This window comes from Rhinoderma darwinii (genome assembly GCF_050947455.1).
Source record: "Rhinoderma darwinii isolate aRhiDar2 chromosome 5 unlocalized genomic scaffold, aRhiDar2.hap1 SUPER_5_unloc_11, whole genome shotgun sequence".
NCBI classification, from domain to species: Eukaryota; Metazoa; Chordata; class Amphibia; order Anura; family Rhinodermatidae; genus Rhinoderma; species Rhinoderma darwinii.
In genome coordinates this window covers 151,709-164,871 of record NW_027461767.1, presented here as the reverse complement: position 1 = coordinate 164,871, position 13,163 = coordinate 151,709, and the positions used below count along the sequence as shown (strand labels likewise).

Below are 13,163 nucleotides of genomic sequence, written 5' to 3'. Positions count from 1 at the left end.
TGCTCTCTTTGTAGGCAAGCAAGGCTTTGTTGCAACTGCAATTCTTACTTCTTCTTGAAATGTAGGGACGACAGTACATTCCATCACATCCATCTAGTGTACACAGGTAGGTCCATTGTGGCGGGCAGGCGAGCGGGCGGGCTGCTTTATTGGCTGTTTGCTGTTCCCCTACTCCACTCCACTATTTGACTGTTGTGCTGCATCAATCAATCAATCAATCAATCAATCAATCAATCAATCAATCAATCAATCAGTGGCTGGCTCAGGTGCAGCTCTTTAACTTACCTAAAAGGGAGGGCGGAGAGAAGACAAGGAAGGTGAATGAGGTGTTCCAATGTGAAATGCCGGAAACACAGAAACACAGACGACACACAACAAGAGGTGGCAATCTATTCATTAATTGCATTTAATCAATGAGCTCATTATCACTCATGCATTGTCCAACAGGTGTTGAAATAATGGGATTAAAAGGGGAGATCCCTTCAGAAAGACAGAAACAATAGCAAAGACAAAAAACACTTTTGGAATCTGCTTTTAGTCAACACATAAGGAAAGGGTGCACCGGTCCTGGAAATACTGCAATACCAGGTCAATGCGTGGAGTGGACAGAGCAAGCTCTATTTCCATCTCCCTGTTCTAAAAATCCATTTAATATATGGTCCCCAGATAGGGGACGTATCAGATATTAAACTGATAAGAACAGATACTACACTTGATCTTAGCCAAAAGGCCGAGAAGCGATAACCCGAACGGGCCGCGCGTTGCCCGAGCCTGCCCGATACTGCTGTTCAGCCCTTGCAGCGATTCAGCCTACTTCTAGGCAATTCCATGGGGCCCTGCAGGCTCACACACTCACAGCTACACGGGAGGTGAATAAAGGCCGGAGAGGAAGCCAGACAGGATTTGCTTCTTTTGCTTGCACCACAATGCAGTGCTGAAAGAGGAGGAATCTACATAAAAACGCCTTCCTGGCAACGCCCAAATGCCCTGCTGCCATGCAGATAAACACTGGCAGCGGCAGCAAGTGCATGCCCACAGCCACCCCTTGTTCCTTCACACCTTGTATCAGCTGTAATCCAGTCCAGTCCAGTGCTGCCTGCTGAGCAGCACTGACCAACACTGCCTGGGCCCAGGCTTTTATCTCTGAGGCCCCATTATGATGTCAGAAAGCTGGCTCTGGAATCCTGAGGGCTCCACTATGACACGTGCAAAGTTCCGTCTGAACTTTATATAAGACGGTGAGGCTCAGTCAGTCACTCAGTGTTGCCTGAGAGGGCAACACTGCAACAGCCGGCCGCCAGGCTGTCTTTTTTTTGCACAGCTAGTTGCCTCCAGGAGGCCACAAGAGGGAGACAAGGGACTGCAAAATGGAAAATAGGCATCCACCAACTTTACAGACAACTTCTCCTTGCTCCTACAACCTCCATCCTTGCACAGTTTGTTATTCTTCTAGGTAACATAGTAACAAATCCAAATTGCTGCTCTCTTTGTAGGCAAGCAAGGCTTTGTTGCAACTGCAATTCTTACTTCTTCTTGAAATGTAGGGACGACAGTACATTCCATCACATCCATCTAGTGTACACAGGTAGGTCCATTGTGGCGGGCAGGCGAGCGGGCGGGCTGCTTTATTGGCTGTTTGCTGTTCCCCTACTCCACTCCACTATTTGACTGTTGTGCTGCATCAATCAATCAATCAATCAATCAATCAATCAATCAATCAATCAGTGGCTGGCTCAGGTGCAGCTCTTTAACTTACCTAAAAGGGAGGGCGGAGAGAAGACAAGGAAGGTGAATGAGGTGTTCCAATGTGAAATGCCGGAAACACAGAAACACAGACGACACACAACAAGAGGTGGCAATCTATTCATTAATTGCATTTAATCAATGAGCTCATTATCACTCATGCATTGTCCAACAGGTGTTGAAATAATGGGATTAAAAGGGGAGATCCCTTCAGAAAGACAGAAACAATAGCAAAGACAAAAAACACTTTTGGAATCTGCTTTTAGTCAACACATAAGGAAAGGGTGCACCGGTCCTGGAAATACTGCAATACCAGGTCAATGCGTGGAGTGGACAGAGCAAGCTCTATTTCCATCTCCCTGTTCTAAAAATCCATTTAATATATGGTCCCCAGATAGGGGACGTATCAGATATTAAACTGATAAGAACAGATACTACACTTGATCTTAGCCAAAAGGCCGAGAAGTGATAACCCGAACGGGCCGCGCGTTGCCCGAGCCTGCCCGATACTGCTGTTCAGCCCTTGCAGCGATTCAGCCTACTTCTAGGCAATTCCATGGGGCCCTGCAGGCTCACACACTCACAGCTACACGGGAGGTGAATAAAGGCCGGAGAGGAAGCCAGACAGGATTTGCTTCTTTTGCTTGCACCACAATGCAGTGCTGAAAGAGGAGGAATCTACATAAAAACGCCTTCCTGGCAACGCCCAAATGCCCTGCTGCCATGCAGATAAACACTGGCAGCGGCAGCAAGTGCATGCCCACAGCCACCCCTTGTTCCTTCACACCTTGTATCAGCTGTAATCCAGTCCAGTCCAGTGCTGCCTGCTGAGCAGCACTGACCAACACTGCCTGGGCCCAGGCTTTTATCTCTGAGGCCCCATTATGATGTCAGAAAGCTGGCTCTGGAATCCTGAGGGCTCCACTATGACACGTGCAAAGTTCCGTCTGAACTTTATATAAGACGGTGAGGCTCAGTCAGTCACTCAGTGTTGCCTGAGAGGGCAACACTGCAACAGCCGGCCGCCAGGCTGTCTTTTTTTTGCACAGCTAGTTGCCTCCAGGAGGCCACAAGAGGGAGACAAGGGACTGCAAAATGGAAAATAGGCATCCACCAACTTTACAGACAACTTCTCCTTGCTCCTACAACCTCCATCCTTGCACAGTTTGTTATTCTTCTAGGTAACATAGTAACAAATCCAAATTGCTGCTCTCTTTGTAGGCAAGCAAGGCTTTGTTGCAACTGCAATTCTTACTTCTTCTTGAAATGTAGGGACGACAGTACATTCCATCACATCCATCTAGTGTACACAGGTAGGTCCATTGTGGCGGGCAGGCGAGCGGGCGGGCTGCTTTATTGGCTGTTTGCTGTTCCCCTACTCCACTCCACTATTTGACTGTTGTGCTGCATCAATCAATCAATCAATCAATCAATCAATCAATCAATCAATCAATCAATCAGTGGCTGGCTCAGGTGCAGCTCTTTAACTTACCTAAAAGGGAGGGCGGAGAGAAGACAAGGAAGGTGAATGAGGTGTTCCAATGTGAAATGCCGGAAACACAGAAACACAGACGACACACAACAAGAGGTGGCAATCTATTCATTAATTGCATTTAATCAATGAGCTCATTATCACTCATGCATTGTCCAACAGGTGTTGAAATAATGGGATTAAAAGGGGAGATCCCTTCAGAAAGACAGAAACAATAGCAAAGACAAAAAACACTTTTGGAATCTGCTTTTAGTCAACACATAAGGAAAGGGTGCACCGGTCCTGGAAATACTGCAATACCAGGTCAATGCGTGGAGTGGACAGAGCAAGCTCTATTTCCATCTCCCTGTTCTAAAAATCCATTTAATATATGGTCCCCAGATAGGGGACGTATCAGATATTAAACTGATAAGAACAGATACTACACTTGATCTTAGCCAAAAGGCCGAGAAGCGATAACCCGAACGGGCCGCGCGTTGCCCGAGCCTGCCCGATACTGCTGTTCAGCCCTTGCAGCGATTCAGCCTACTTCTAGGCAATTCCATGGGGCCCTGCAGGCTCACACACTCACAGCTACACGGGAGGTGAATAAAGGCCGGAGAGGAAGCCAGACAGGATTTGCTTCTTTTGCTTGCACCACAATGCAGTGCTGAAAGAGGAGGAATCTACATAAAAACGCCTTCCTGGCAACGCCCAAATGCCCTGCTGCCATGCAGATAAACACTGGCAGCGGCAGCAAGTGCATGCCCACAGCCACCCCTTGTTCCTTCACACCTTGTATCAGCTGTAATCCAGTCCAGTCCAGTGCTGCCTGCTGAGCAGCACTGACCAACACTGCCTGGGCCCAGGCTTTTATCTCTGAGGCCCCATTATGATGTCAGAAAGCTGGCTCTGGAATCCTGAGGGCTCCACTATGACACGTGCAAAGTTCCGTCTGAACTTTATATAAGACGGTGAGGCTCAGTCAGTCACTCAGTGTTGCCTGAGAGGGCAACACTGCAACAGCCGGCCGCCAGGCTGTCTTTTTTTTGCACAGCTAGTTGCCTCCAGGAGGCCACAAGAGGGAGACAAGGGACTGCAAAATGGAAAATAGGCATCCACCAACTTTACAGACAACTTCTCCTTGCTCCTACAACCTCCATCCTTGCACAGTTTGTTATTCTTCTAGGTAACATAGTAACAAATCCAAATTGCTGCTCTCTTTGTAGGCAAGCAAGGCTTTGTTGCAACTGCAATTCTTACTTCTTCTTGAAATGTAGGGACGACAGTACATTCCATCACATCCATCTAGTGTACACAGGTAGGTCCATTGTGGCGGGCAGGCGAGCGGGCGGGCTGCTTTATTGGCTGTTTGCTGTTCCCCTACTCCACTCCACTATTTGACTGTTGTGCTGCATCAATCAATCAATCAATCAATCAATCAATCAATCAATCAGTGGCTGGCTCAGGTGCAGCTCTTTAACTTACCTAAAAGGGAGGGCGGAGAGAAGACAAGGAAGGTGAATGAGGTGTTCCAATGTGAAATGCCGGAAACACAGAAACACAGACGACACACAACAAGAGGTGGCAATCTATTCATTAATTGCATTTAATCAATGAGCTCATTATCACTCATGCATTGTCCAACAGGTGTTGAAATAATGGGATTAAAAGGGGAGATCCCTTCAGAAAGACAGAAACAATAGCAAAGACAAAAAACACTTTTGGAATCTGCTTTTAGTCAACACATAAGGAAAGGGTGCACCGGTCCTGGAAATACTGCAATACCAGGTCAATGCGTGGAGTGGACAGAGCAAGCTCTATTTCCATCTCCCTGTTCTAAAAATCCATTTAATATATGGTCCCCAGATAGGGGACGTATCAGATATTAAACTGATAAGAACAGATACTACACTTGATCTTAGCCAAAAGGCCGAGAAGCGATAACCCGAACGGGCCGCGCGTTGCCCGAGCCTGCCCGATACTGCTGTTCAGCCCTTGCAGCGATTCAGCCTACTTCTAGGCAATTCCATGGGGCCCTGCAGGCTCACACACTCACAGCTACACGGGAGGTGAATAAAGGGCGGAGAGGAAGCCAGACAGGATTTGCTTCTTTTGCTTGCACCACAATGCAGTGCTGAAAGAGGAGGAATCTACATAAAAACGCCTTCCTGGCAACGCCCAAATGCCCTGCTGCCATGCAGATAAACACTGGCAGCGGCAGCAAGTGCATGCCCACAGCCACCCCTTGTTCCTTCACACCTTGTATCAGCTGTAATCCAGTCCAGTCCAGTGCTGCCTGCTGAGCAGCACTGACCAACACTGCCTGGGCCCAGGCTTTTATCTCTGAGGCCCCATTATGATGTCAGAAAGCTGGCTCTGGAATCCTGAGGGCTCCACTATGACACGTGCAAAGTTCCGTCTGAACTTTATATAAGACGGTGAGGCTCAGTCAGTCACTCAGTGTTGCCTGAGAGGGCAATACTGCAACAGCCGGCCGCCAGGCTGTCTTTTTTTTGCACAGCTAGTTGCCTCCAGGAGGCCACAAGAGGGAGACAAGGGACTGCAAAATGGAAAATAGGCATCCACCAACTTTACAGACAACTTCTCCTTGCTCCTACAACCTCCATCCTTGCACAGTTTGTTATTCTTCTAGGTAACATAGTAACAAATCCAAATTGCTGCTCTCTTTGTAGGCAAGCAAGGCTTTGTTGCAACTGCAATTCTTACTTCTTCTTGAAATGTAGGGACGACAGTACATTCCATCACATCCATCTAGTGTACACAGGTAGGTCCATTGTGGCGGGCAGGCGAGCGGGCGGGCTGCTTTATTGGCTGTTTGCTGTTCCCCTACTCCACTCCACTATTTGACTGTTGTGCTGCATCAATCAATCAATCAATCAATCAATCAATCAATCAATCAATCAATCAATCAATCAGTGGCTGGCTCAGGTGCAGCTCTTTAACTTACCTAAAAGGGAGGGCGGAGAGAAGACAAGGAAGGTGAATGAGGTGTTCCAATGTGAAATGCCGGAAACACAGAAACACAGACGACACACAACAAGAGGTGGCAATCTATTCATTAATTGCATTTAATCAATGAGCTCATTATCACTCATGCATTGTCCAACAGGTGTTGAAATAATGGGATTAAAAGGGGAGATCCCTTCAGAAAGACAGAAACAATAGCAAAGACAAAAAACACTTTTGGAATCTGCTTTTAGTCAACACATAAGGAAAGGGTGCACCGGTCCTGGAAATACTGCAATACCAGGTCAATGCGTGGAGTGGACAGAGCAAGCTCTATTTCCATCTCCCTGTTCTAAAAATCCATTTAATATATGGTCCCCAGATAGGGGACGTATCAGATATTAAACTGATAAGAACAGATACTACACTTGATCTTAGCCAAAAGGCCGAGAAGCGATAACCCGAACGGGCCGCGCGTTGCCCGAGCCTGCCCGATACTGCTGTTCAGCCCTTGCAGCGATTCAGCCTACTTCTAGGCAATTCCATGGGGCCCTGCAGGCTCACACACTCACAGCTACACGGGAGGTGAATAAAGGCCGGAGAGGAAGCCAGACAGGATTTGCTTCTTTTGCTTGCACCACAATGCAGTGCTGAAAGAGGAGGAATCTACATAAAAACGCCTTCCTGGCAACGCCCAAATGCCCTGCTGCCATGCAGATAAACACTGGCAGCGGCAGCAAGTGCATGCCCACAGCCACCCCTTGTTCCTTCACACCTTGTATCAGCTGTAATCCAGTCCAGTCCAGTGCTGCCTGCTGAGCAGCACTGACCAACACTGCCTGGGCCCAGGCTTTTATCTCTGAGGCCCCATTATGATGTCAGAAAGCTGGCTCTGGAATCCTGAGGGCTCCACTATGACACGTGCAAAGTTCCGTCTGAACTTTATATAAGACGGTGAGGCTCAGTCAGTCACTCAGTGTTGCCTGAGAGGGCAACACTGCAACAGCCGGCCGCCAGGCTGTCTTTTTTTTGCACAGCTAGTTGCCTCCAGGAGGCCACAAGAGGGAGACAAGGGACTGCAAAATGGAAAATAGGCATCCACCAACTTTACAGACAACTTCTCCTTGCTCCTACAACCTCCATCCTTGCACAGTTTGTTATTCTTCTAGGTAACATAGTAACAAATCCAAATTGCTGCTCTCTTTGTAGGCAAGCAAGGCTTTGTTGCAACTGCAATTCTTACTTCTTCTTGAAATGTAGGGACGACAGTACATTCCATCACATCCATCTAGTGTACACAGGTAGGTCCATTGTGGCGGGCAGGCGAGCGGGCGGGCTGCTTTATTGGCTGTTTGCTGTTCCCCTACTCCACTCCACTATTTGACTGTTGTGCTGCATCAATCAATCAATCAATCAATCAATCAATCAATCAATCAATCAATCAATCAATCAGTGGCTGGCTCAGGTGCAGCTCTTTAACTTACCTAAAAGGGAGGGCGGAGAGAAGACAAGGAAGGTGAATGAGGTGTTCCAATGTGAAATGCCGGAAACACAGAAACACAGACGACACACAACAAGAGGTGGCAATCTATTCATTAATTGCATTTAATCAATGAGCTCATTATCACTCATGCATTGTCCAACAGGTGTTGAAATAATGGGATTAAAAGGGGAGATCCCTTCAGAAAGACAGAAACAATAGCAAAGACAAAAAACACTTTTGGAATCTGCTTTTAGTCAACACATAAGGAAAGGGTGCACCGGTCCTGGAAATACTGCAATACCAGGTCAATGCGTGGAGTGGACAGAGCAAGCTCTATTTCCATCTCCCTGTTCTAAAAATCCATTTAATATATGGTCCCCAGATAGGGGACGTATCAGATATTAAACTGATAAGAACAGATACTACACTTGATCTTAGCCAAAAGGCCGAGAAGCGATAACCCGAACGGGCCGCGCGTTGCCCGAGCCTGCCCGATACTGCTGTTCAGCCCTTGCAGCGATTCAGCCTACTTCTAGGCAATTCCATGGGGCCCTGCAGGCTCACACACTCACAGCTACACGGGAGGTGAATAAAGGCCGGAGAGGAAGCCAGACAGGATTTGCTTCTTTTGCTTGCACCACAATGCAGTGCTGAAAGAGGAGGAATCTACATAAAAACGCCTTCCTGGCAACGCCCAAATGCCCTGCTGCCATGCAGATAAACACTGGCAGCGGCAGCAAGTGCATGCCCACAGCCACCCCTTGTTCCTTCACACCTTGTATCAGCTGTAATCCAGTCCAGTCCAGTGCTGCCTGCTGAGCAGCACTGACCAACACTGCCTGGGCCCAGGCTTTTATCTCTGAGGCCCCATTATGATGTCAGAAAGCTGGCTCTGGAATCCTGAGGGCTCCACTATGACACGTGCAAAGTTCCGTCTGAACTTTATATAAGACGGTGAGGCTCAGTCAGTCACTCAGTGTTGCCTGAGAGGGCAACACTGCAACAGCCGGCCGCCAGGCTGTCTTTTTTTTGCACAGCTAGTTGCCTCCAGGAGGCCACAAGAGGGAGACAAGGGACTGCAAAATGGAAAATAGGCATCCACCAACTTTACAGACAACTTCTCCTTGCTCCTACAACCTCCATCCTTGCACAGTTTGTTATTCTTCTAGGTAACATAGTAACAAATCCAAATTGCTGCTCTCTTTGTAGGCAAGCAAGGCTTTGTTGCAACTGCAATTCTTACTTCTTCTTGAAATGTAGGGACGACAGTACATTCCATCACATCCATCTAGTGTACACAGGTAGGTCCATTGTGGCGGGCAGGCGAGCGGGCGGGCTGCTTTATTGGCTGTTTGCTGTTCCCCTACTCCACTCCACTATTTGACTGTTGTGCTGCATCAATCAATCAATCAATCAATCAATCAATCAATCAATCAATCAATCAATCAATCAGTGGCTGGCTCAGGTGCAGCTCTTTAACTTACCTAAAAGGGAGGGCGGAGAGAAGACAAGGAAGGTGAATGAGGTGTTCCAATGTGAAATGCCGGAAACACAGAAACACAGACGACACACAACAAGAGGTGGCAATCTATTCATTAATTGCATTTAATCAATGAGCTCATTATCACTCATGCATTGTCCAACAGGTGTTGAAATAATGGGATTAAAAGGGGAGATCCCTTCAGAAAGACAGAAACAATAGCAAAGACAAAAAACACTTTTGGAATCTGCTTTTAGTCAACACATAAGGAAAGGGTGCACCGGTCCTGGAAATACTGCAATACCAGGTCAATGCGTGGAGTGGACAGAGCAAGCTCTATTTCCATCTCCCTGTTCTAAAAATCCATTTAATATATGGTCCCCAGATAGGGGACGTATCAGATATTAAACTGATAAGAACAGATACTACACTTGATCTTAGCCAAAAGGCCGAGAAGCGATAACCCGAACGGGCCGCGCGTTGCCCGAGCCTGCCCGATACTGCTGTTCAGCCCTTGCAGCGATTCAGCCTACTTCTAGGCAATTCCATGGGGCCCTGCAGGCTCACACACTCACAGCTACACGGGAGGTGAATAAAGGCCGGAGAGGAAGCCAGACAGGATTTGCTTCTTTTGCTTGCACCACAATGCAGTGCTGAAAGAGGAGGAATCTACATAAAAACGCCTTCCTGGCAACGCCCAAATGCCCTGCTGCCATGCAGATAAACACTGGCAGCGGCAGCAAGTGCATGCCCACAGCCACCCCTTGTTCCTTCACACCTTGTATCAGCTGTAATCCAGTCCAGTCCAGTGCTGCCTGCTGAGCAGCACTGACCAACACTGCCTGGGCCCAGGCTTTTATCTCTGAGGCCCCATTATGATGTCAGAAAGCTGGCTCTGGAATCCTGAGGGCTCCACTATGACACGTGCAAAGTTCCGTCTGAACTTTATATAAGACGGTGAGGCTCAGTCAGTCACTCAGTGTTGCCTGAGAGGGCAACACTGCAACAGCCGGCCGCCAGGCTGTCTTTTTTTTGCACAGCTAGTTGCCTCCAGGAGGCCACAAGAGGGAGACAAGGGACTGCAAAATGGAAAATAGGCATCCACCAACTTTACAGACAACTTCTCCTTGCTCCTACAACCTCCATCCTTGCACAGTTTGTTATTCTTCTAGGTAACATAGTAACAAATCCAAATTGCTGCTCTCTTTGTAGGCAAGCAAGGCTTTGTTGCAACTGCAATTCTTACTTCTTCTTGAAATGTAGGGACGACAGTACATTCCATCACATCCATCTAGTGTACACAGGTAGGTCCATTGTGGCGGGCAGGCGAGCGGGCGGGCTGCTTTATTGGCTGTTTGCTGTTCCCCTACTCCACTCCACTATTTGACTGTTGTGCTGCATCAATCAATCAATCAATCAATCAATCAATCAATCAATCAATCAATCAATCAATCAGTGGCTGGCTCAGGTGCAGCTCTTTAACTTACCTAAAAGGGAGGGCGGAGAGAAGACAAGGAAGGTGAATGAGGTGTTCCAATGTGAAATGCCGGAAACACAGAAACACAGACGACACACAACAAGAGGTGGCAATCTATTCATTAATTGCATTTAATCAATGAGCTCATTATCACTCATGCATTGTCCAACAGGTGTTGAAATAATGGGATTAAAAGGGGAGATCCCTTCAGAAAGACAGAAACAATAGCAAAGACAAAAAACACTTTTGGAATCTGCTTTTAGTCAACACATAAGGAAAGGGTGCACCGGTCCTGGAAATACTGCAATACCAGGTCAATGCGTGGAGTGGACAGAGCAAGCTCTATTTCCATCTCCCTGTTCTAAAAATCCATTTAATATATGGTCCCCAGATAGGGGACGTATCAGATATTAAACTGATAAGAACAGATACTACACTTGATCTTAGCCAAAAGGCCGAGAAGCGATAACCCGAACGGGCCGCGCGTTGCCCGAGCCTGCCCGATACTGCTGTTCAGCCCTTGCAGCGATTCAGCCTACTTCTAGGCAATTCCATGGGGCCCTGCAGGCTCACACACTCACAGCTACACGGGAGGTGAATAAAGGCCGGAGAGGAAGCCAGACAGGATTTGCTTCTTTTGCTTGCACCACAATGCAGTGCTGAAAGAGGAGGAATCTACATAAAAACGCCTTCCTGGCAACGCCCAAATGCCCTGCTGCCATGCAGATAAACACTGGCAGCGGCAGCAAGTGCATGCCCACAGCCACCCCTTGTTCCTTCACACCTTGTATCAGCTGTAATCCAGTCCAGTCCAGTGCTGCCTGCTGAGCAGCACTGACCAACACTGCCTGGGCCCAGGCTTTTATCTCTGAGGCCCCATTATGATGTCAGAAAGCTGGCTCTGGAATCCTGAGGGCTCCACTATGACACGTGCAAAGTTCCGTCTGAACTTTATATAAGACGGTGAGGCTCAGTCAGTCACTCAGTGTTGCCTGAGAGGGCAACACTGCAACAGCCGGCCGCCAGGCTGTCTTTTTTTTGCACAGCTAGTTGCCTCCAGGAGGCCACAAGAGGGAGACAAGGGACTGCAAAATGGAAAATAGGCATCCACCAACTTTACAGACAACTTCTCCTTGCTCCTACAACCTCCATCCTTGCACAGTTTGTTATTCTTCTAGGTAACATAGTAACAAATCCAAATTGCTGCTCTCTTTGTAGGCAAGCAAGGCTTTGTTGCAACTGCAATTCTTACTTCTTCTTGAAATGTAGGGACGACAGTACATTCCATCACATCCATCTAGTGTACACAGGTAGGTCCATTGTGGCGGGCAGGCGAGCGGGCGGGCTGCTTTATTGGCTGTTTGCTGTTCCCCTACTCCACTCCACTATTTGACTGTTGTGCTGCATCAATCAATCAATCAATCAATCAATCAATCAATCAATCAATCAATCAATCAGTGGCTGGCTCAGGTGCAGCTCTTTAACTTACCTAAAAGGGAGGGCGGAGAGAAGACAAGGAAGGTGAATGAGGTGTTCCAATGTGAAATGCCGGAAACACAGAAACACAGACGACACACAACAAGAGGTGGCAATCTATTCATTAATTGCATTTAATCAATGAGCTCATTATCACTCATGCATTGTCCAACAGGTGTTGAAATAATGGGATTAAAAGGGGAGATCCCTTCAGAAAGACAGAAACAATAGCAAAGACAAAAAACACTTTTGGAATCTGCTTTTAGTCAACACATAAGGAAAGGGTGCACCGGTCCTGGAAATACTGCAATACCAGGTCAATGCGTGGAGTGGACAGAGCAAGCTCTATTTCCATCTCCCTGTTCTAAAAATCCATTTAATATATGGTCCCCAGATAGGGGACGTATCAGATATTAAACTGATAAGAACAGATACTACACTTGATCTTAGCCAAAAGGCCGAGAAGCGATAACCCGAACGGGCCGCGCGTTGCCCGAGCCTGCCCGATACTGCTGTTCAGCCCTTGCAGCGATTCAGCCTACTTCTAGGCAATTCCATGGGGCCCTGCAGGCTCACACACTCACAGCTACACGGGAGGTGAATAAAGGCCGGAGAGGAAGCCAGACAGGATTTGCTTCTTTTGCTTGCACCACAATGCAGTGCTGAAAGAGGAGGAATCTACATAAAAACGCCTTCCTGGCAACGCCCAAATGCCCTGCTGCCATGCAGATAAACACTGGCAGCGGCAGCAAGTGCATGCCCACAGCCACCCCTTGTTCCTTCACACCTTGTATCAGCTGTAATCCAGTCCAGTCCAGTGCTGCCTGCTGAGCAGCACTGACCAACACTGCCTGGGCCCAGGCTTTTATCTCTGAGGCCCCATTATGATGTCAGAAAGCTGGCTCTGGAATCCTGAGGGCTCCACTATGACACGTGCAAAGTTCCGTCTGAACTTTATATAAGACGGTGAGGCTCAGTCAGTCACTCAGTGTTGCCTGAGAGGGCAACACTGCAACAGCCGGCCGCCAGGCTGTCTTTTTTTTGCACAGCTAGTTGCCTCCAG

General features: G+C 47.8%; 9 non-coding genes across 9 annotated transcripts; all 9 read right to left on the bottom strand.

Moving 5' to 3' along the window:
* Positions 1–551: 551 nt before the first annotated feature.
* On the bottom strand, positions 552–742 carry LOC142684858 (U2 spliceosomal RNA). Its single transcript, XR_012854441.1, has one exon. It is a non-coding gene; the product is annotated as a U2 spliceosomal RNA (small nuclear RNA).
* Positions 743–2,022: 1,280 nt separating this feature from the next.
* LOC142685086 (U2 spliceosomal RNA) lies at positions 2,023–2,213 on the bottom strand. Its single transcript, XR_012854647.1, has one exon. It is a non-coding gene; the product is annotated as a U2 spliceosomal RNA (small nuclear RNA).
* Positions 2,214–3,501: 1,288 nt separating this feature from the next.
* Positions 3,502–3,692, bottom strand: LOC142684857 (U2 spliceosomal RNA). Its single transcript, XR_012854440.1, has one exon. It is a non-coding gene; the product is annotated as a U2 spliceosomal RNA (small nuclear RNA).
* A 1,276-nt stretch (positions 3,693–4,968) lies between these two features.
* On the bottom strand, positions 4,969–5,159 carry LOC142684856 (U2 spliceosomal RNA). Its single transcript, XR_012854439.1, has one exon. It is a non-coding gene; the product is annotated as a U2 spliceosomal RNA (small nuclear RNA).
* Positions 5,160–6,451: 1,292 nt separating this feature from the next.
* LOC142684854 (U2 spliceosomal RNA) lies at positions 6,452–6,642 on the bottom strand. The gene has a single exon (XR_012854437.1). It is a non-coding gene; the product is annotated as a U2 spliceosomal RNA (small nuclear RNA).
* A 1,292-nt stretch (positions 6,643–7,934) lies between these two features.
* LOC142684852 (U2 spliceosomal RNA) lies at positions 7,935–8,125 on the bottom strand. Its single transcript, XR_012854436.1, has one exon. It is a non-coding gene; the product is annotated as a U2 spliceosomal RNA (small nuclear RNA).
* A 1,292-nt stretch (positions 8,126–9,417) lies between these two features.
* Positions 9,418–9,608, bottom strand: LOC142684851 (U2 spliceosomal RNA). Its single transcript, XR_012854435.1, has one exon. It is a non-coding gene; the product is annotated as a U2 spliceosomal RNA (small nuclear RNA).
* Positions 9,609–10,900: 1,292 nt separating this feature from the next.
* Positions 10,901–11,091, bottom strand: LOC142684850 (U2 spliceosomal RNA). Its single transcript, XR_012854434.1, has one exon. It is a non-coding gene; the product is annotated as a U2 spliceosomal RNA (small nuclear RNA).
* Positions 11,092–12,379: 1,288 nt separating this feature from the next.
* LOC142684849 (U2 spliceosomal RNA) lies at positions 12,380–12,570 on the bottom strand. Its single transcript, XR_012854433.1, has one exon. It is a non-coding gene; the product is annotated as a U2 spliceosomal RNA (small nuclear RNA).
* Positions 12,571–13,163: the final 593 nt, after the last annotated feature.